Source organism: Aptenodytes forsteri, unplaced genomic scaffold (genome assembly GCF_000699145.1).
Source record: "Aptenodytes forsteri isolate BGI_AS27 unplaced genomic scaffold, ASM69914v1 Scaffold69, whole genome shotgun sequence".
In the NCBI taxonomy this organism is placed as follows: domain Eukaryota; kingdom Metazoa; phylum Chordata; class Aves; order Sphenisciformes; family Spheniscidae; genus Aptenodytes; species Aptenodytes forsteri.
This window is the reverse complement of record NW_008795885.1, coordinates 4,892,138-4,915,937: the sequence shown is the minus strand read 5'-3', so window position 1 is coordinate 4,915,937 and position 23,800 is coordinate 4,892,138.

The window sequence follows — 23,800 nt, the reverse complement described above, 5'->3', positions numbered from 1 at the left end:
TGTAACCACAGGGAAGAAGTACAATTGCTAAAACAGATCATTCTGGCTCATATGAAACTGTTTTAGAACCCTTCTCTGTTAAAAGTGTCTCTTTCCTTTCATTTAAAGCACCAGTTATAACAAAACAATCTGTTAAAAGTAATTCAAAATGTTCTTTCCTGTGCACCTTGAGGTAGTGGCTTTGCTCAATTTTCTCAATTTAAAAGGAAACTTCCACTTTTAAAATTCTCAATATTTTTCATTTTTCATCTGATGTGCAATATAACTATATACCATCTGTGTATTACTTGGGCAAAAGGACAGAATACAGCAGGATAGGAGGTATTCTGGTCAAAAGGGAAAGCCTAAGGTAATACCCCAGTTATTCTTTCAGTCTCATTCTGGAAAGTCTCTTCGCCAAAAAATGAAGGACTTGTTGCTTTCTAAAAAAACATGAATTCCACTACTTAACCCACAAGCAGTTTATTTTTCCTTCTGTAGTCAGAAATATGCTTCACTGTTTGTATGCATATAAATCTGTTTAAATCCTGGCTACCTACTGAAGGAGTCATAATTGCAATTGTACATTTCAGTCACACATGGTAAAGAGCACATTCTCATGAAATCTACAGGAAACATATTAGTGCTGCCATCCAGTTATAACTAAAATTTTCTCCACTACAGAAATATACAAAGTCTAGATGATTTACCCAAAACAAGCAAGAACAACATAAAACACTGCTTGCTTTTATTGATCTCCTCCAACCCCCAAGCCATGAGGAATTATTCTCAACTAATACAACTAGTTAAATTTGCTTCATACTGGTTTTAGATGCTATAATGAAGTTACCTGTCATTAATGATCCAGTTGAGACACAGATTGAGGGAATTAAGGTTTTTGCATCTCTTTACTATTTCCATCACGGTTTCATTGTCCAGTTCTGTGATATGACGTAGATCCAAGCTGGAAAGATTTCTTAGCTATTGAAACAAATATGATAGAAAGAAATAATCTGAAATTTGTTCAAATACATAACTTATAAAAACTGTTAAACTTTTTGGAACCATGTATAATATGTGCGAGCTAGTCAAGAAAGATGAAATTACTGTATCTTCCACAAAAAGGAAACGTATCAGAGATATTCATAAAATCCAACTTTAGCAAATTTGGAATTCAGGCTCTAGGTTACTCCATGAAATCAAGACTATCTCACTCATGGTCCAATACATCTACAATAGGGGCCTAGGCCTTCCTCCTTTTAGCTATATGGAGTGTAAGATACCAATGCAGCATATCAGCTCATTTAACTATAAGAAAAATAGGGCATGGAAGGAATGGGCAACAACACATTTGTGCTTAGATTCAAATGCATGTGACTAAAAGACTCCAGAGTCTAAGGCTTTCAAACTAAGTAAATATTACAAACTCCCTGGAAAATACAGCATTTTTACTGTAGTCTCACCTGCACAGCCATCAATAACAACTTGGATATTCTGAACAACAAAAGCTGGAGTCACAGAACAATATGATTAAGATTTATGCACTGATTAATCAGATTTATTACTATTGTTAATCATCATAATGTCCTTCAAAAGCAAAAAAAAACCCCTCTTACTACTTATATGAGCTATGGAGTCAAAGAAGAAAATTTTTACAGATTTCTGCAGTATCCTTAAACAACGGATCAGTTTAGTCATAATAACCTCCAAGTGCTGTTTGCTTTTTAAGCTGTCTGAAATAATCTCTGTTATACTTTGGAAAAATAATTGCATTAGGTAATACTGACACTTTAATTAAATTTTCCTTCCCTGTAAGACAGAAAAAATAATCCTATTCAGTGATTTAAGTCACTAAGGATTTGATTAAGTAAAGGCATACAACTGAGATCATATAATCGGTCCACTTCAGTAGTTAATTATTAAGTCAAAGTATTTAAGGAAAAAAAAAAAAGAAAAAAAAGATAAAAAGAAAAGGAAAAAAGAGGACTTCAAATGTAGGTAGTCTTCTACAGAAACTGGTGTTCTGGTGGTTTGTTACAGAAGTTTTTAACATTCTCCAAACTAAAGCTGAAGATAAACCACATACTGCTTACAAAAATTCTGCAGAACGAGCATAAAAATAAGGAACCTGAGCTCTGAGAAACAACTGCAGGGTATGTCTATAGGAAGTAGGACAATAATATTCCTATTATTAGGATACTACCACAGGTGTACTGTGGAGGTGCTTGTTGTAATCCCATTGAACTTCTGATAATCTTATCTGCCTATTAGGGAGAAAAGCACATAATGATTGATATTGTGTTGGTAAAACAGACAGGTTTTACAAGCTTTGTCTCTCTGCATTTCATACATACTGCTCTAGCAGGAAGTTTAAAAGACTTACCTTCTATGCACCCAAAAAAAGCTCACAACCAATCCCTCATTTTTTCTGCGTAAATTACAAGGAGAAAGGGAAGCTTAGAGCAACTTGAATGTTTCTCACCTTCATGCAGCTATTCATATTAGATACTTCAGACTTTAAACTATGTTGGCAATAACATGGCCAATGCCTATGACATAGGAAATAACCTACTGGACAATTCAACAATGTGTATGTTCTATGACAGTAAACAAATACTTATCAGGAGACCTCAGAGACAATTAGAAAATCTTCCAATTAAAAAAAACAGAATTCTTAACTAAAACATGCTTTCTTTCATGACAACACTCTTATGAGCAGGTAGCAATACTGGTGATTCTTTTATCATTATTATTACTGAAAGAGTAAAAAACATGAACTTACACTAAAGATAAATCAATGCGTGGAGGTCAGTGCTTCTCTAAAAAGTGTCTAATTAACATGGCTTCAAATTAGGTAAGAGGTAACAGTAGAGTATCTACCTTATAGAGGCAATGAGGAATGCAGCAGAAAGAATTTTTGATTTCCCAAGAAAAAAAGACTTTTGCATTGCATGGTTAGACTCAAAACCTAAACTGAATTCCTAGTATTCCAATTGACCAAATTAATAGGGTTTCCAAGGTAGATTTTATCCTTTACCGTCACAGGAGGATGATGATTGTTTCCTTCCTTCATACTAATAATGGTCTACCATTATATTCAATACACAGTAACTCAACCATCGCTTGCCTTTTTTACTGTCACATTCATTCATTTTAAACAGCCTAATTAACCTATCAAATAGTGGTAGGTTAATTATTCTTTTTATCAGGCACAACATACTCAATCCAGAAAACCTTACTGTCTTAGAAGTTTGAAGAGACTGTTTCAGATTGATACAAACTCCTCAAGTATAATTTCATCTATACAACCTCACTATTGCCATTTCAGACGAGTGAATGACTTTCAAGAACTGCAGAACCGGATACACATTCCCTTAAGTGCTACACCTTCTGACATGATTTTGTATCAATCTGAACACGACAGGTGAAAAGAATACCCCTTTGCCTATTTAAACCAGAGGTATCAACATCTTATTACCAGTTGGAGAATTGTTATAAATGTATATGTAACGATTTTTCATTAAAAAAAATGGGTGGATACTTTAATGACAAATGTCCTAATACATATTTTACCTAAAAAAGTAATTGTAAGGGGTTAATGCTACAATGCTGAATTCTTTATTAATCACTAGTATTATAAAAAAAAGGCAAGAAAAATTACATAAGTTTTATATTCTACCTCTAACCCTCACATCTCAAAGTCATATGATATAAAAAAAATTAAACTTCGCTGAAGCAGACAATTGGACAGTTGGGATGTTTGAATCTTCAGTGCATGCATAAACCTTGAGATTAAAATAGCATACCTTTAATTAGCATTTTTCCACGGGAGAAGGATAATATGTGACTTAAATACTCAATCTTAGGGCACCAGGATGAATAAAGATTTTCCTTTTGTTTTTTTTTCAATCAAAAGCAGTTTTCTTCATGCAGCAATACCATTTTTTTGAACAATTTCAGGACCACTCTTCTCCATATATTCACACTTTTCTTCAACTCTTAATTTAATAGCTCTACAAAAAATGCTCAGCATGAGCAGAATTTAAACTTTGAACTCAACTCCAGTAGACAAAATGTTTTAACTGAAAAAGGAATATTTAACGTGACAATAAAACAGACAATGCAAATAGTAGACAGAGGGCTTAAAAATATGAAATAGAAAATAAAAGAATTAAGAGAAAGCAAGAACAGTTGAACTAATTTTGTGTGCTACATATATACAAAACCTTGCTGAAATTACTGAATACTGACTCAGTGTTAAAATTGTATGATAGTATAATAATAGCATTTAAATTTCAGAGGGAGACTAGTTAGATGAATGAGATTAGAAGGGAACAGGATGTTGGTCCTTTCCTCTCAGTCCCACTAACAGACAGAGAATTGACAGCCCAGCACGTATAGGTTTTATGAGGAGATTGCCTGTTAAAATGTACTGAAAGGGAATTGTTCCACTGCGAATGATAGATGCAAAAGAACCACTTGGATCACAAAATGGTTTTGGACAAAGGAAGTTTGAAAAACAGAGCTTCAGTACTTTTAAAAAGATATTAAAATTAAAAAATTAAATACTACTGGTTTTAAGAAATTACCTACTACTTTTGGATATCAAATATTTTAAATTATGATAAAATCATTTTTGTTCAATACTTGGTTGGTTTAAATGAAATTTTATGGAGGCTGATATATTTAAAGATTCAGAAATTATCATACTATTTGTGTGTCTGAATGTTATGGAGTTCGTAAGACTTCTATCTTGATTACTGGAACTTGTAATATTAAAATATGTGCAATGCTAATCAAGAAGCTAGAGCATTTGAAAACGTTAAAAACCCCCCCCCCCCCCAAAAAAAAAAGAGAGAGAAAATATGCCTGATTTGAGACTGTTCAAGTTTAGCATAAATGTCATTTACTTATAAAAAATTACTATTACCATTGGGATCACAGCTAATTTTTCAGTGTGAGTTTATCAACTCCTGTGAATATTTAGCTGTTATTGTAGGGGACTACTAATATAGTGAGTATGCAATTCTTTTTTTTTTTTTTTTGTTCCCCACATGCTTCCACAATTCCTGGAGAGGTATGCTTCCTTAAAAATCATAGAATAGAATAGAAACATGGAATAATTTAGGTTGGAAAAGACCTTTGAGATCGAGTCCAACCGTAAACCTACCACTGCCAAGTCCACAACTAAACAATCCACATAAGATCAATCCTCTTCAGAACTAAAGCCAAATTATTTCTGAAGGAAAGTTCTTATAAGGACTTAATGAGCTTTAAATTCACATATTTTGCTAATTAAGCTTAATTTTCTTGACACTCTCTGTGTATATGTGCCTTCAGGGAACAAACTGCTCTCTGATTTAAGCCCCCCAAAGCAAATGTATGATCACAGGAAATAAAAAATAGCAACCTGAAAAAATTGTAAATCACATTCTTTTTATTATTTTGTCAATATAATCTATAAACTATTTTTTAAAAAGTCACATACATTAATTTTTACTTAAGAGCTGAAGTAACTGAACTATATTATTGAGATATACTGTGTTCCTGAAACAGTAATCATATATGGTTTAAAGAATTGGAAAATGATTGAAGAGTTACAGGAGACTATTTGAGTTACAGAGGAGACTATTTTCCCACAGATTTAATGTTGTGAACAGTCACAACTTCTAATTTCATTTCTTAAAGTTAAATATTGCAGAACATTGAGCTCCCACTGCTTAAATGAGAAATACACATTCAAAACCTGTTATAAGCACAGAGATTTAATTTGCATCACTCACAAAAAACAAAACAGAGGAAGTTTGTTTCGAAGAGTGTAGGTATTTGTAAAAAAACATGCCTGAGAAGAAAACAGAGTTAAAAATATATGTTAATTAAGGAAACAAATTTATTCAATAGATTCCTTTGTTTTGCAATGTACCACAGCAAAAAACAATAGGAAAGTGAATGACATTTGTATTCAAGCTGCTACTCCTTCCAAGATGACTGATGTAATAGTTTGTTTTTTGATTTATTGCATGCATACTTTTACAAGTTATGCTACAAAAACAAATATAATGCCCTCCTTTCTAAAATTAAGACCCATTGTAGAGGAGCTACTCACACACACATATAAACTGCACATATAGTACTGTGCTAGTTTTGGCCAGGATAGAGTTAATTTTCTTCATAGTGGCTAGTATGGGGCTTTCTTTTGGATTTAGGATGAGAATAATGTTGATAACACACTGATGTTTTAGTTGTGGCTGAGCAGCGTAAAGCTGGAAGCTGGAGGAAAAAGAAGGAAGGGGGGGGACATTCGGAGTGACAGTGCTTCAAGTAAACGAGAGGGGAGGGGGGGGGACATTCGGAGTGACAGTGCTTGTCTTCCCAAGTAACCGTTACCTGTAATGGAGCCCTGCTTTCCTGGAGGTGGCTGAACACCCGCCTGCTGATGGGGAGTAGTGAATGAATTCCTTGTTTTGCTTTGCTTGTGTGTGCAGCTTTTGCTTTACCTGTTAAACTGTCTTTATCTCAACCCACGAGTTTTCTCACTTTTACTCTTCTGATTCTCTCCCCCATCCCACCGGGGGGGAGTGAGTGAGTGGCTGGGGGTGCTTAGTTGCCGGCTGAGATTAAACCATGACAAGTACCCGCATTACAAGACTTACTTCCAGTTTATAAACTCTACCAGTTGCTGTTGAACTACATTATCGCTGAGTCATAGTTTACGCTCTCTCTGTGTTATTTACTCTCAAGTACCTCTAATGAACTTTTTTTTTTTTTTTTTTTTTAAATTTCCACCCAGCCACAGAGCACTGAAACCTTTTCAACCATGCAATCAGTCTTCTCTGCAATGCCTTTTTTACTTCATTGCAACTTGAAAGAACCTGCAGTTGGGTACAACTATCAAATTCTTAAAAACGATGAAAAGAATCTCTTAGGCGGGACATAGTTAACTTCTTTCAACAAAATGGTCAGCTTTAGTTTGACAAGATGTAAAAAGGTTCTTTTTTTACAGTCTATAGCACCATATCATTTACAGTATCAAGCCAATCCTCACAAAGAATCTCCCAGAATCCCTATGTTCAGAAATCCTTACTTAATGACTTTTTCCTATGATTGGAAGACTAACTTTTAAAAGGACACATTATTAAATGCAAACAGATTCAAATAAAACATATGCCATCTTAAGAAATATAGTTCATTATATAAATTAATTTAAAAAAACTGTTTTCTGTAAACCTAGCCAAAGAAGAACAATCATGTTCTTAGTTAGGAAGCATGACGATTTTAAGGTATGCTGAAATATTACTATAAAAAGAGCATAAAGCAGAGCACTTCATGTCATTATTAAATGCAAACAGATTCAAATAAAACATATGCCATCTTAAGAAATATAGTTCATTATATAAATTAATTTAAAAAAACTGTTTTCTGTAAACCTAGCCAAAGAAGAACAATCATGTTCTTAGTTAGGAAGCATGACGATTTTAAGGTATGCTGAAATATTACTATAAAAAGAGCATAAAGCAGAGCACTTCATGTGAAAACAAATCAGTTACTAAAGAAAGGGACCATACAGTACCTCAGTTTAGAAAAGGCTCTTGCAAAAATCTATCTTGTCATGTGTAGATTATTATTATTTTATAACTCTTAAGTTGATAATGTCTGCACTGAATGAGTCCTAAATATTTATTCTATAAGTCTGAATTGTGATTGACTTTGCACTGGCCACCAACTCAGACACAGGTGTGACTGAGTTGGATTGGACATGACTCTTGGGTAAAAGTTATGAGACAAAGAAAGAATAAAGATCACATTATTCCAAAAGTAGTTCTTAGATAAACTGACTTCCTGTATTGGTGATTAGAATAGTAAGTTAGAACTTTTTTCTATCAAGATGTTGTCCAAGGATTCACACGTATTTAGATGAAAACGTCTGTAATAAACTTTACCAGACATAGTCTGTCAGAAGTACATGGTGCAGAAGTACAGAGTTATACTGCTACAAAGCATTTACTCTTGCATATATATCAGAACTCAAAGGAAGAAGCCAAGGAAGTGGCTTGGAAATAAAACTATGTCTAGGTGTCGAGATTTGCTGATGCCAGCTGTTAAAATTCTATTAGAAGTGCAACAATTAAACTGCTGAGAGGCAATTACCACAAGAGGGGAAGAAAATACCACCACTTTTGGGGCCAAAGATATAAAATTAAAAAAACACAACTTCACTAGTTAGCATATAGAGTTTCTTATTCACATTTAGTTAATGAATAAAAATTACCCATCTGGTTATTCAGTCTTCAACGCAATTACCGAACGTGCATAAGTACTTTGCACATTTGCATAGATCTTTGCACTTACAGGAGAAGAAGAAAGTGAAAAGTAAAAAATAAACAGCAATAAACTCTTGAGAGACAAGGATGTGAGGGGGGGAGGGAGAAAACAAGCAAAAACAAATCATGTAGGGAAAGGTAAGTAAATAATAAAACAAGTGAGAAAAAAGATAAAACAAGGCAACAATAGTTGGGTATGTACTGAAAATAGAAGATAAAAACTACAATGCTATATCCAGTACATGTTCTCCCCTCCTCCATGGAAACAAAGTTGATAAATGTTCGACTAATTTTTCTGATGTCATAGAACAGATCTATGACAAAAGATCATTCAGATCTTTTGTGACACTGTTTAACACATTACAGCTACAAAGCAAAATAAAACATTCTAGGTCATCAGAACAAACCACTGGTTTCAACTGGGCATCTAACTGTGAATTGCATATACACACACTCCCTCTTTCCCTTTCTCTCTCCCTGTGTATGTACATGCAGTGCCTCTAATGTTGCCCAATAATCATTATTTACTTTAGGTGCATTTTTTGCAGTTTATAGTAACTTCAAGGAAAAAAGGCACTAGTGTGATAACATGCTTTTGCTCAAGCAGAAAATTTTTTTGAATGTTGAGTAGAAAAATAATGAAAATGAACCCGGAATGTTTCTTCTTTTTCTAAAATATACAAGATTTTCACTACCATACCCCACAATTAGCTATTAAAAAACCTCTGCAATTCAGCAGCACTGTAATTCAGAATTTTCAAGTGCCAGTATTTTTAGAGAACTAACATTACTAGGGGGGAATACAGTAATAGTAAACCACTCCATTTTTATACATCCATCAGCCTCAAAACAATTTTACAATAGAGGCCAGTGCTGTTATCTCCTGTTTGCACACAGGAAGCAGAAGGACAGAAGGGAACTAGCTCTGCACAGCCTTGCATGGGACTGGAATTATTATTTAGCACTTATGAAGTACTAGTTAAGAACTCAACACAAAACTGACCATAAGAAACACATGATGGTTAGAACAAAAAATTGATGTCATCAACAGATGAATTCTGGAAACAGATGCAGCAGTTAAAGGTCTTGTTACTACTCCGTAGATATTTAACTCCCTGCTGGAGCTTATTTCCTCCAAAAAACTATATAAATGGAACATTGTGTCTGTGCCGGATGCTTCAGTGCAATTCAGAGTTTTAGTTAAAATTGCCTGCTGTACTACAAGGAAGTAACACCTGCCAGAGGAGCCAAGTGGAAACACTACTGAAGTCACTGCAGCAAGATTAACCAGGTATCACTTGTCAATAGCTTCAGAGTAAAGAAGCCTGAATTCCAATACAATCTCCCAGTCGCTGCATGACTGGGAAAATCTCTTACTCATTCTTTTTCCCCTCAATATACGGCATCATCCCACTAGCCTGTATTACACGCATATGTACCTCAGCTTAAAGTAGCAATAAATATAAAAAACCCCCTTGTTACTGTGCACAGAAAGTCACTCATGTGAAAGAATACTTACCAAACCTTACAGAAGATGTCATATCACAGAACCATAGAATAGTTTGGGTTGGAAAGGACCTTTAAAGCTCATCTAGCCCAACCCCCCTGCCGTGGGCAGGGACATCCTCAACTAAATCAGGTCACTCAGAGCCCCGTCCAACCTGACCTTGAATGTTTCCAGGGATGGGGCATCCACCACCTCTCTGGGCAACCTGTGCCAGTGTTTCACCACCCTCAGTGTAAAATGGTTTAAAACCATTTACCCTTTGTCTTACCGCTACAGGCCCTGATAAAATTTTGTCCCCACCTTTCTCATAAGCCCCCTTTAAGTACTGAAAGGCTGCAATAAGGTCTCCCCAGAGTCTTCTCTTCTCCAGACTGAACAAACCCTAACGTTCAGTGTTAGTACATCACTGTCTTTGCAGTATTAATAGCCTACAGAAAGTTTCTATAGATCCAGCTTGAGGGAAGGAAACTGGAATCCCCAAGTCTCAAGTCCCAACAAAAGGCACATGCACCAATTACTTATCCTATATGACTTTTTCCAAGTTTGTGACGAAGCAGCCTCCTAGATATTTTCTGAAGGACTAAGTACAACAATGTCACTCCTATGTAAATCAGGATTTCTAATAATTTCTTATTAAACCACATGAAAATCAGAACTAAATGTTAGTAAGAAAAAAACAAGATCTTGACTTTTCTTTAATCAAACGCATGGGATGCTAAAGTGACTTGGTTGAAGGATAATACATCTATTAAATACTGAACAAATCTAGGCCAGAATAATGCAGTAATCAAAGCATGCACCTGAAAAGCAATCTGTGGGAATTTCCCACAAAGCCTTGGACTACATAACCTGTCTATGTCAAATTTCTAAACTACATACCTCCTATATTTATGTTGCGTATATACACATAACCTATAGTTATACATATATAGTTTTCATAGGACATGAAAATTATTGTATTATTTCTCTCCCACAGATACATGCCCTTTTTACACATCATTTCAATATACACAGAGTCCTTTCCAAATTGCACCCTTTGAGGTGCTATAACTTTACCATGCAAATTAATTTCTCTGGCTTACTTCTTTTTGCGTGTGTTCCAAAACGTTTTCAATTCTTCTTTAAAATCAGCTACTAAGCTGCCCTAAACTGATGAAAATATTTCACAGATATGCTGAATGGTTCTGTATAACAACAAGAGGGCTGCACAGCTGCATCAAAAAACCCGTATTTTCTTCAGGCATGTTCTGTTTTCATTAAATATGCTCTCCACTTGCTACTTCAAGACCTCTTTTAACCATTTTATGTTTACCAGAACTTTTCATATTCAATACCCATTTCTACAGTCACCTTTACCAGTTATAATAAGTTCCATTTTCCCATTTGAACTCTTTTTTAAAATTTTTAGTTATAAATACTAATTTATCTATTCCAGATGCATTTTTCCTCTGTTGTCCCTGATGGTTGCGTGATCCCTGAATTTACTTTCAGTTATGAATTTTAATTAATATGCTGTTTGTCCACCTCATCCAAGTCATTCATTTTATTGAACGCTTCCAGTATTTTCTGCAGGTTCACTCAAATTAGTTCTCCCACACATCACTCCTCTTACATAAAAGAAGAAGGAAAGAAAATCAAATGTATCTGTCACACTACCTTTGTTAAAATACAAAGATGGATATATACAAAATGTATGTGCATAAGGGATATACTGTTGCAGTAAGGGGTCTGTCTAACTCTCTTGCTCTAAGAATTTTGCACTTCCAATTATGGGATTCTGTTTTGTTTGCAATGGAATCTGGTGTAATTAGGCATTTTAAAGACTTTTGACCTGAACAGTATTATTATTTCCAAGAAAAAGTATCATCCCTTGAGTATGTTTTTACTACAGTGTTTTTACACAGGGAAATCTGAATGTGTCTGTTCAAGTAATGCAAAGTTCATTTATCTTGTCATGTTTCTACGCATGACAGTGTTATTCATCATATGTATAAATTTATCCTGACTGATACCTATGGTTTGGTAATAGTCAAACACACTAATGACTAGTTAAAACTAGTTACGATACTTACATTGGTGAGGTGAATGACTCCTTTCGATGTAACAGAGCAGCCCATAAAACCAACATACTGCAGCTCAGGACAATGTTCAGCAAAAGCTTTCACTGACTGATCTGTCACCTACAGAAAAGATACACAGGTAACAGTTGAATAGGTGATATGAGCACATACTTAATAGAGTCTAACCAGTTTCTCTGTAACGTTGGCAAGCTGCTCATTCATACTTTTATTATTATTATCACCGCTACTATTTATTTCAAGAGTTTGAGAGAAAACATCAGGTAACCACACGCATCTATATATGTGCATGAAAAGGAAGGAAAAAGATCATCTTTGGCAGAGGGGGATCATCTTCTTGGAGGAGGAGAAGACATGGAAGAAAAAGAGAGAATGATGGCCACAAATTCAAATATTATTGTCATCCTGTTTACCTGCAAATAACCCACGAGACCATTCTATCCACTACTCTCATAAACTATATACAAACATGAAAATACTAATAAATTTATGCTACTGCCATCCTGCAGACTCGTGCTATACCCATCATTGACTCTGCAAGGATTTTGAATTGTGTGATATCTTAAGTTTATATTCCTTTTCTAAGCATTTTTACTAAAACAAAGCAATTGATGATTTTAACTTAAAGATAATATTACATCTGTTTCCCACATGAGACTTGTATCTCATGGTAATATACCATTGTGTCAGTTATCAGTTGAATGGAGATGTTACCTAGTTTATTACTGTGATTTATTTCTACAACTATTTTTTTCTTTATAATTAAGTTTGTCTAATAAAATTTAGTAACTATGAAACACAATCCATTGCACAAATGTGATGCTTTCTATGTAGACCAAATATTCAAAAGGACAACATTTCGTGAACTTTGTGAAGAATATAATATGGACATGGGTACACTTAAGACACCTGCGTATCTTTCTTTAAACAAGGGGTTTTTTTCCCTAGAGAAGTGTATATTCCCAGTGCAAATTACAGTAATGCAAAACTCTATACTGCTTTTGGGACAAAAGCTGTATTTTCCAGCTAAACTGAGCCTCAGGTGAATACATACATAGGAACATTATTCCTGCTGTGCTGTGGATCACCTTTATCCACAGTTCCAACTTGCCTGACTAACATGTCACTTAACTGCACACTGGCAGCATATGGTGACCTTGGTAAAGACTCTGGCAGAACTATTTCTGAAAAGATAGCCCAGAGGTGAGGGAGGCCAACAAGATTGTAAGTGTACCACCACATGCCAGCTGTATTGGCTTGAGGTTATGGAATATGGTTATAGGTCTAATGCAGCTTTCTCAAAGCATAATTTCCTCAGTGAGCAAAGATTTTTATTGTTGCACATCTGCCAAATGAAAGTAAAAGACAAGCCTTTTGGGATTGTCTATTTAGAAGCCAATGAAACTGAAAACAGGCCAAAAGGAAGGGAAAAAGTGTCAGCTAAACAGATTCAATCACAAATTGGGTAGTGATCATGTCGTATCTGCACAGACCCGTGTCTCAGGCCTGCCTACTTGAACAAAACAGTGTAGTAAGAAATTTCTTCTTTGATTTTGATCTGACACGATCTTACACTTTTATTTTTGCACACTCCTCTCAGCTGAGGACAGCCACACCAATTAATTGGGAATTTTAAGATATTGACTACTAAAAACCTTTGACAAATACTATCAGAAGGTAAAGACTTACAGATTTGCACTATTTAGCATTCCACCAGCAACACTGGGAGGGGGAACCGAGGCGAGGGGGGAGTTTATCTTCTCTGTAGAAGATAAACTAAACCCTCTGTTTCAACTAACGATCAAAGAGAAGGACCTTGTTACAATCTTACCCCTCCTCTCCCTACAGAGGATTAGAGTATGATTCACTGTTGCAAACAGGTTTGCCCTAGCTAACAAGAAAATGTAGCAATGAAAAATCAATAGTGTAAATGACTAACACCACAAATTCATTACAGAGCTTAAAACTTTAAAATACAAGTAATTTCTTCCATATAGCTGACATTTGGGTGCCTGAAGACTTTGAAAAAAACCGATGTTTTGAATGCAAGTAATGAAATTACTACGTCTAAAAACATTTTCTGTTCATACTATGGAGTTTTCTGCATTCTAAACAAAATTTGTGAAAAAATAGTTTTGATAAACATTAATAACAGTAGATTATGAATAGGTATATTAAATAGTTTATAGATTAGCAATGAACCTTTTCAGTGCTCATTAGATATGCAGCATCTATCTAGTCAGAAAAAGACGCTTCATTACCCCTGTATGCCATGCAAGCCTCATGATTTTCCAGATTCAGAAAAATTGTTTACAATCTGTCAAAAGTGGTGTGACATTACCTGAATATGCTTTACAATTACTGTGGTAGAAGTCACCAATTTAGACAGGCATTTTGCTACTGCAAACAGCAATTTCTGTTCTTAAATCTTGACTTATAAATAAAATAGCAGTGCATTGAACCTATTGCTGTCTTTAAGCTCAGTTCAATAACAGATCCTGTCCTTTGCTGTCAGCCAACAAAACTCCACCACCTGCAGAAGCTGACTTCAAGTTTTACTGGGAAACATTGTAAAAAATTTTTCAATCAGCACTGTAATCTCACAGTCAGCATTCTTTACTATACCAGTGTGTAGGAATATATTACTTCTTTTTTAGACCCTATGTCATTTATAGCAATTGATATTTTAATATCATGACTTCCACCTGCTGTCAGCCAACAAAACTCCACCACCTGCAGAAGCTGACTTCAAGTTTTACTGGGAAACATTGTAAAAAATTTTTCAATCAGCACTGTAATCTCACAGTCAGCATTCTTTACTATACCAGTGTGTAGGAATATATTACTTCTTTTTTAGACCCTATGTCATTTATAGCAATTGATATTTTAATATCATGACTTCCACCCAGACAGCCTGTAATGAAGGCCACTTGATACTCTGTTTGGTTAGCTACTCTTAACATATGACCACACTCTCCTGTGATTGTATTAGTTGGGAAGGAAAATATACATATATATTTCTGTGTATACATATACACACACACACTTGCAATTTCACAAGAATGGCTTCTCATAAAATGAATATAAGACACTATGTATAGAAATATCAGATCAAAATACCTGTAAACTAAATATGTGATGAAAGGGTAAAAAATAAAATTTCTGTTAGGTCTTTTTGTTCTCCTTTTTGCAGAGGTACGGGGCAGTAAGAACTTGTAATAGTTTAGAATTTATTTATAAACATGTAGCATTATAGTCAAGTACAATTACCTAGTCTTACCTACGATTAATAACTGAATCCTATGTGTCCTTATTTATATATGGCCCAAAAAACATAATAGGACAAGATTTGTATGCAGAAGTATTATTTTTCATTAGACCTATTTGTCTAAGGGAGAAAAAAGTAGCTGAGTTTCAGACAGATCTGAAATAGAAGCAACAAAGCTAAATTTAAAGCTCAAATAAGTTTCTAAGGCTGAAAACAACTATTCTTCTGCGTAGACTTTCTTCTATTTTATCATCTGCAGTGCCTAGCACAGATGGCTTATATACATACGTGAACTTTTGTATTTAAACTCAAACATGCAGGCCAGCTCACTATTTCTACCATAAGCAGGTGCCAGAAATAGTAACCTCTTTTATTGTACAGATATAGTTTGTGGTCCCAAGAGATGGCCTGTTCTGCAGAATGACTGAAAGATAAGTGACTGACGAAAAAAATGCATGGAAAATTAGCAACGGCATGTATGCAATGATTATGCAATCTTAACACTGTCTCTTCGTAATGCAATATGTAACTGTATGTTACATTTTCCTCAAAGGCCTCTTCACCACTCAAGAGACAGAACAGGTACATGAAATGTGTATTGTAAATACAGCTTCTCCAAACCAACAAATATTTTAGAGTATAAACAATTGACATTAAAACATACTATACAAACAGATTAGACTAGCATAATCTAAAAACAGATTACCACAGAAAATATACCGTAGTTCTACAGAAATGACCCTTGTCAACAAAGATACAGAAATTCACACCCAATTCTTTTATAGATCACAGTACTGTTCTTCCAAGAATCTTTAATAATTGGATTGTCTACTTCACCTTCATTGACTTTCATTCATCCTGTCTTGCTTGATGTTAGTATTGCTTTGAAAAAGTAATATAGGATGATGAGGACAGATTTATAAGTTATGCACTAAAGCATTGTGAATGGGAAATACGCTGGTCTGGAACTAATGGTACAGATTTTGCTCCTATTAAAAAGATCTATGATAAGTGAGATATGGTTTAATCATTTTCTTTTTATGTATTGCAGCCTATTATACATGAATTCCAGTTCTGCATTGTTTTACAGAAATTCAGTATTTTGACTATTCTGAATTAGATTCTATAAGTATTAGTTTATTTTACGTTCTATACAATAATTGAAGGAGCAAAAAGGAACAGCTCTGAAGCAAAGATGATAATTCAAAAAGAAGAAAGTTTGAGGTACAACAACACAAGCCACTTAAATTCCAACTAAAAAGCCTCACAATTAATAAAAACTTACAGAAGCTCAAACAGAAATAACTGAAAAAGAGATAGGAGTATAAATAGTAACTGGCACAGAATGAACATCACGTTCTCTTATTTGAACAGGTGCACTGCAATCTAAGTAGATCTTTATGTGCAATTTTTTCCATGTAAAATACATAAATAAAAGTTTGCAAAATACGTAAAATATTCCTCAGAAGAAAGACACCTAGCAGGATAAACTCTGCCACAGTAAAATATGCTCTCATATAAGTAGAGAGTCAGTCTGTCATGAATATAACATATAGGTATCCACTGCAGAAGTCAGCACTAATAGTAGGAAAAAAAACCCTTTTCTCCCAATTCCTTACTCCATAAATCTTTACCTGTCTTGTTCAGACACCAGCTTAACCGTAATTATTTTTGGGCAGCACAGAAAGAAGGGAAGGGTCAGAGAGGACTTACTAAAATTCAGTTTTATGTTTGAAAAGAGATAGGCTTACAAAAAGCTCATCTGCTAACTCAATCCTAAAACTTTCTTGCCTTACCTGTGCGTTATTATATACTACAAACTAAGGCCCACATATAACCCACTCAGAAATCTGCTCTGTGTGAAGCACGTGGCCAGGCCCTGCAATTCTGTGTTTTATATCACATACTCAAACAATGTGTGTTTTCCCTGGTCTGTTTTCCCTGAAATCCTTGCATGCCATAACTGTCCATAATGTGCAGTTAGGCTAACCTCAGGCATAACTTTGTTTTACTCCCTTTTTACCAAAAATCCTGAAATGCATTCATTTCCCAAGATACAGGGAAATCACACAGAGCGAAGGCATTTATCCTGGACTAACTCAGCTCACCAGCTTACAGGTGAGCTCAATTACATACACAAGGATGTAATACATACAAAAAAAGAAACATAAAGCAATGAGATTGGTCATATACAGAAATATCTGTATCTACTGTAAACAAAGGGTGCCAGGCTACCACTGTTCTATCAGCAGGAAAGACACTAAAAAAAACATTAAAAAAAAAAAAAAAAAAAATTCAAAAATCACAGCAATGAAATAGTTTTGCAAGAAACTGACTACAGGTGTGTGTTTACATAGGTTCTTCATGCTTAGCTTAAAATTTGCATTGCTACCTCTATACTAAAATGTAACCAACAGCTTGCCATGATGCAAGGTAAGAGTTGTTGAATTCATTGCACTTTGTGAAACAATGAAGATGGAAATAAAGGCTAGTCATTGTAAAGAATTATGATCAGATGATCCCTCTTTGCCTCACAGGGAAAGATGACGTCTCTTTTGACTAACATTTTTTAAATTACTTTTTAACAGAGGGTCAAACAGAGATCACAATATCACACTAGAAGTTAAATACCAGTAAATTTTACACTATTAAACTAAAACATATACTTACAAACATTTAAGATTACATATATGTTCCTAGTCCAATGAGTAAGAAATTACAAGCAAATCGTTTTAATTTAACCACTTTTGAATTGAAATACAAATTCAATTTAATTTTTAAATTCATTTCTACAGGAGGCTGCAATACTCAAAGTATTTACTTACAGATTTAATCCTACGGTTCCACCAAACATGCCAGGGCACTCACTAGCATCAGTTCCTAACCTTATTTTAATAATACAATTTATTAGAAATAGATTATACTATTTGATTGACCATGAATACAAAACCAACTCATTTTAAATTAAATGGGAATACAGCACAGACATATCTTAAACACACACAAATCTTGATAAAGGGCTCTTTTTCTCTCCCTCCCCCAGAAAACAAAAGGCAGAAAAGATAAAAAACGAAGTTTATGTTTAAAAGATTTATTTTAAACTTAAACTGCAAAAGACTTTCCATATTCATTAGTAGTGATACATTGTCTGCTTTCCACAAGCATCAGCTTAAATGATATTTGTCATAAAAGCTGTGACAAAGTAATTATTATTGGCAAAGATGCATTTAAGTCATGACCCCATATTGCAATTACAGAACACTGGCAAAAATAAGGCACAGATAATCTGTCATCATGCTCAAGTTTTCAGGACACCCAAATTTCATTAGTGAACAGCAGCAAGGCAAGGCTTATCCTAACTAACTGCCATTGGACAAACTACGTATTTCTTCACATTCAGTAACTTATATGGATAAATGTAACCATTTGCTTAATCACAATAGAAATTCAACAACTGTCAGCTTTAACTTGCAGTAGTAAGGGAAGAGATAAGAAATACTGCCAATTTCTATGAGCACCCAAAATACAGAAATATAAATATTTCTATTACTTCATCTTTGAAGGAAACAATCTACCTGAAAAGGAAATTATCCCCATTTTTAAATATATATATATATACACATAAATCTCTAAAGTTTAGGCCAGATCTTCAATCTTTTCACAATCTGGGTTTATAAGATTTGATTGGTTTCTTTTCATTATTAAAAAGATCTTTATACAAAACAAATCTACAGTCTTTCATAAAACAGAACACGGCTGCTTACTAATGGCAGTAAAACTTGTTTCATTATTAACTGAAAGGGTTGATTGTTAATCCATCAATTTAAGTGACTTTTTACAAACAAGGAAAACAAACCAAAAATTCTTCTACAGTATTTTAAGATCAACTTAATTTTTAAATGTTAATTTATTTCAGAAACCTGTTTTTGAAGTGGGTCTCACCATTTAAGCTGAAATGTAAACATGAAATACCAAAGCAGAGCCTGTATTGTAAGGTGAACCTTACAAATGAGCTATTCCGTCAGAATCAACAATTCACAGCACACACACAGCATACAATAACTAAAGCATGGACTCGGAGGCCTTAGCTGCCTGAAACAGCATCCCAAAATACAGAACTGGGTCTGGCAGTACTCCTTATGTGCTTGCTGCTTGTATCTGTGAAGCGCTAACTCTGTGGCTGTCTCATTTTGAGATGAGAATGTGACACCTGCCAGGAGTTTCTGCCCTTTGCACACCTGGTTACCTCAGACCTCATGAGAACATACTCTCTTGATGGGGCTCTGTGCCACACTATGCTACCCCACCCTCACATTTGAGAGGAGGAAAAGAGTGAAGAGGATTGTATTGCTACTCAATTCTCAATATAAATTCTCTGATTTCCATTAACTCACAATTTAATAAAGTACAGTTTGAATGTACTTATATTGAACAAGGCTATCAGCACACCCTCATTTGTTTGTTGCAAAATGCAAACAAAATTGTAAAAACAATTCTTCAGCTTTTAAAATATTGCCCTCCTACCAAAAGACAAAATTTATTATCAAAATGTGTTTACTCTGGATTGGCAAAACACTGCTTCCAGAACAAAACTCTACATCTGTCATCAAACAGCATGTATTAAGAACCTGATAACTATTAAAATTTCAGAAAAATTTAAAAAATTATGTACTTATTTGCAGACAGATAGTGCCACTGTATTACAAGTTATGTAATGAGAACCACACATCAAGAATATGGTATATTCACAAAAGGTTATGGGAAAACCAAGTGTTACTCAGCATATTTTTTAAACAGAAGAATGCATAATAATTTGTAAAAATTAAAAATAATATCCTGACCACTTTTTTTATTCATAATACTGAATCAAAAAGACTGATGTGTCCACATGCTAAGAAATACATATCAAGCATTTTCATTTAGTATCATTCTGAATACAAAGGAAGAAAAATATTTCCATGTAACTGCAAAATAGGTCCACGGTTTATTGGTCTAGCCACTTAATCTTTCCTCCTTGTGTAAGAAGATGACTTTGCATTATCTGCCCTTTTAACGCCCCCACAGCTACACAAGTGTATTTCCTGTTCTGTATTATGAGTAGAAACACAACACAAAAACCCAGTTTATTCAACAGCTTTATTGTTCACCCTGACAGAACAGATCTCATGCCCATTTAAAATCTTTTTGTAAGGAAATTAACTTTTATTTTCACTTCACCTATGCAATTTGATCTTACGCATTCCCATTAAAATTATGTACTCTGGCACATTTATCTGTTTACCACAACTTCAGGGCCTCTAAAGGGGCCTTTGACAAACAACTCTTTGTGCTCACACTCTTTCCCCTCTAAAACGGACCCAGAAACGCATTGTTAATGTTCAGAAATACAGGAGGCCCTGTTCACACACAACCCTTCAACTACTTAGGTCATTATGCCTGCCAACTATTAAACACTGTTAGTCTACTTCCTTTTGCTTTATTCCAAGAACACTGTCATTTTCACACATCAAAAACATTAACTGTTTCATTTTGTTCATTACTCTGGTTACCTTCTGAAGGCCTCCTAACTGCCCAAACCCTTTCAGTTTTCTTGGTCAAGAATCCGACAAATCCATGTTCCTTTCATTAAAAGCACCATCATGATCACAGCATAAACTTGCTCTGTTGTCAGATTGTTGTCATGGGCAAAACTAATCTATTATTCCCTCAATATTTTTATTTCAGGTAAGAAACTTAATTACCAACTTAGGCAACACTCTCACTGCTATCACACAGTACCAATTCAGAAATAGTTGTTTCTGACAGATTTTTCACATATTAAAGCTGTTGTACATTAACAAAGCAACAAAGCAGTATGAACATACTGTAACTCTCCTTCTACCAAAACTTACTGTATGTATCATTGTGGTATGCTATAGGGATAAGTATTTGCCAGATTCTTCACTATGTCTAAAGTTTCCTCAGTGAAACAAAGCGATAAACAAACTGAAGCAAGCCAAAACACTGATGAAGAGTGATACATCTAACCAAAACCCCAAATTCCTCTGTCTTGCCCACACATAAGCATATTCCTAGTATGCAGCGCAATCAATAATACAGACTTGTAACACCTACATAACATTAATACATATGACAGTGGTAACACAGGCATTGTAACCTCTAAGGCTAATATGCACACAAAGACAGCAAATATCTGGTATTTACTCATGACTACAAAATCATCCAGAAACCGTAAGAGGAAAAATAGGATATATCCCTTGGTATCACATGTTTATTTTAAGAGTTAGTAAATATGACTGAAAAGGTAATCTTTTAAAATAATGTGAACATTTTCTTTTAAAAAAAATCAGACACTTAGAACATTTAGTACAACTAAAAAATTACACAATTCCTGTTCAAATGATTTCTTTGAGTTTCAGAGATACCATGTAATTCTAATGAGTGGGGAAACTCTTGTAGCAGTTGAAAATGTAATGTAATGTATACACACAGTACATTCTATACCATAAAAACCACTGAAGAAACATAGCGTTTGCATCTGTTTTTCATGCAACTAACCTTAGGGTTTTTTAAGCTAAATCTACTCATATGAGCCATACATAAAACTACACAACTGAAACACAGTAGGATATCAGCTTCGTGATGTCATCAGCTGTAATATATAGGTAAGGCCACCAGCAGCATATCTAAAGACTGCTACCAGAAACTGAAAGGGGGCACAAATACCAAAACCTTTCTTGCAACCCACCTTCAAGACATTTCCATCCTACGGCATTCCCTACACACTACAGATTCATCACCTCCTCCTCTTTCACAAGCATAGAAAGACAAGACTTGCCAAAATTTTCCAGTATAGGTCACAGGTGCAAAAGTTTTGGCTGCCCAATCCACCAAAATAAATTTCATCCAGGGAACTGTTCAATTCTGATTATGTGGACTCTACTTGAAGCATACGGTCACCATATGTCACTAAAAAGTGTTTTATTGGGGGGGGGGGGGGAAGGAAAAAGTCGTATGTTGCAAATTATGCTCTTCAATATGAAGCATAGAATCCTTAACTGGTGAAAGGTCTCCTATGTCACATAGAAAACAGGAGAAGAAATAAAATGAGAGCATTTCCTACATATTGCAACAAATACAAGTTAACAAGAAGACAGCAGAAGAACTATGATTACAACTGCATAGGTCAAAGAAAGTAATTTCATAATTAAGTGTTTTTCCTCTTCCATACTTTCATAACTTTAATCCACAAGGAGAAAAGGGAGAAGGTATTTTATTGAAAAATATTAAGTGACTGTATGTAGCATCTAAAAACAACATTCTATGGCAAAGCTCACAAAAAAATACAAATCATTTAATGGACATTACCATTCATTGGGATACCACAAGAGCTTCTTAAAATAGTTACATCTTGTTCAAACAAATTTACATATTAGCCTTCTGGGTAACATACTTATGATATGATATATGCGATTATGTTTAAAACAAACAAGGAAACAACACACAGAATGTCACTGAAATTTCAGATACAAACAAGGTTACTAGCTGAATTTGTTTTAACACATCTCTTGGGGAGGACAGAGAACTTAAAAATTTTAACCAGCCTTGCAGGTTTCCTTCTGATATTGTAAGGTATTAAAATGAAATTACATACTCCCTATAAGAAGTCCTTCTAAAAAGAAAAAAAGATGAATTATATGTGCAGGAAAGAAAGTTTCCTGTAATATAGGTTAATGGACATGGTATTATATCTTCATTATTGGCTAACAGACAGGGTATTAGGTATTCAGTAGCAATGCTTATTCATCCTGCTCAATCTGAGTACTAGAAGTCTTCAAGTTCCATTACTGAAAAAGCTAGAATATTGCATATTGCATACTATTCTAGCCTACAAAAAACAGGTAAAGCCACAATCCAAATCCTAACTGGAGCAGACATTGTTTCAAAGCACCTGTATTCAGAACAGACAGGAGTCACAAGCTCAGATGAACTCAAGAAAGGTAGCATGAGCTTACCATCAGTAAAAGTTAGACACATAGCATAGAAATTGAAATGGCTTTGGTTTGATTTATAAATGATTTTCACAGAACAGAACTACCATTAAAAGGAAACACTTGATAATTAAAAGCAATAGGAAGAGATTTTTTCTTTGTAATTTTTTCCTTAGTGAACTACATGCATTACAATTAATTTAATTCAAAATAAACCACTGTTACAGGAGCCTGATCAAGCAGTACACAAACCAACATATTCTATCAATCTCAAGCAGAATCAGCTTTAAATCATGAAGTAGTTAAAATCTTGAAATTAATCAGACAGGGTGAAAATCACAGGATGTGATTTAACATAGTTCTCTAAGTTTTGCACTTGTATGAAATAAGTTTGTTTTCATGCTTTTTGATCTACTCAGCACTACAATCAGCGGACATATAGTCTGCTCAGCAAAGACGCTAGCTAACAGGCTGGAATCATGATTCTCTTAACAGCAGCCTTAGTTTCTTGTCCCTACATTTACGAATTGGTACAGAGTTCTCCAAGAAATTTTATGGCAAGAAGTAAACACGCTACACCCTGTGAGAGTTATTACATGAATGGTACTGGCCTACAATGAAAAGCTGCAGGAAAATTAGGCATTAAAATGGTAATC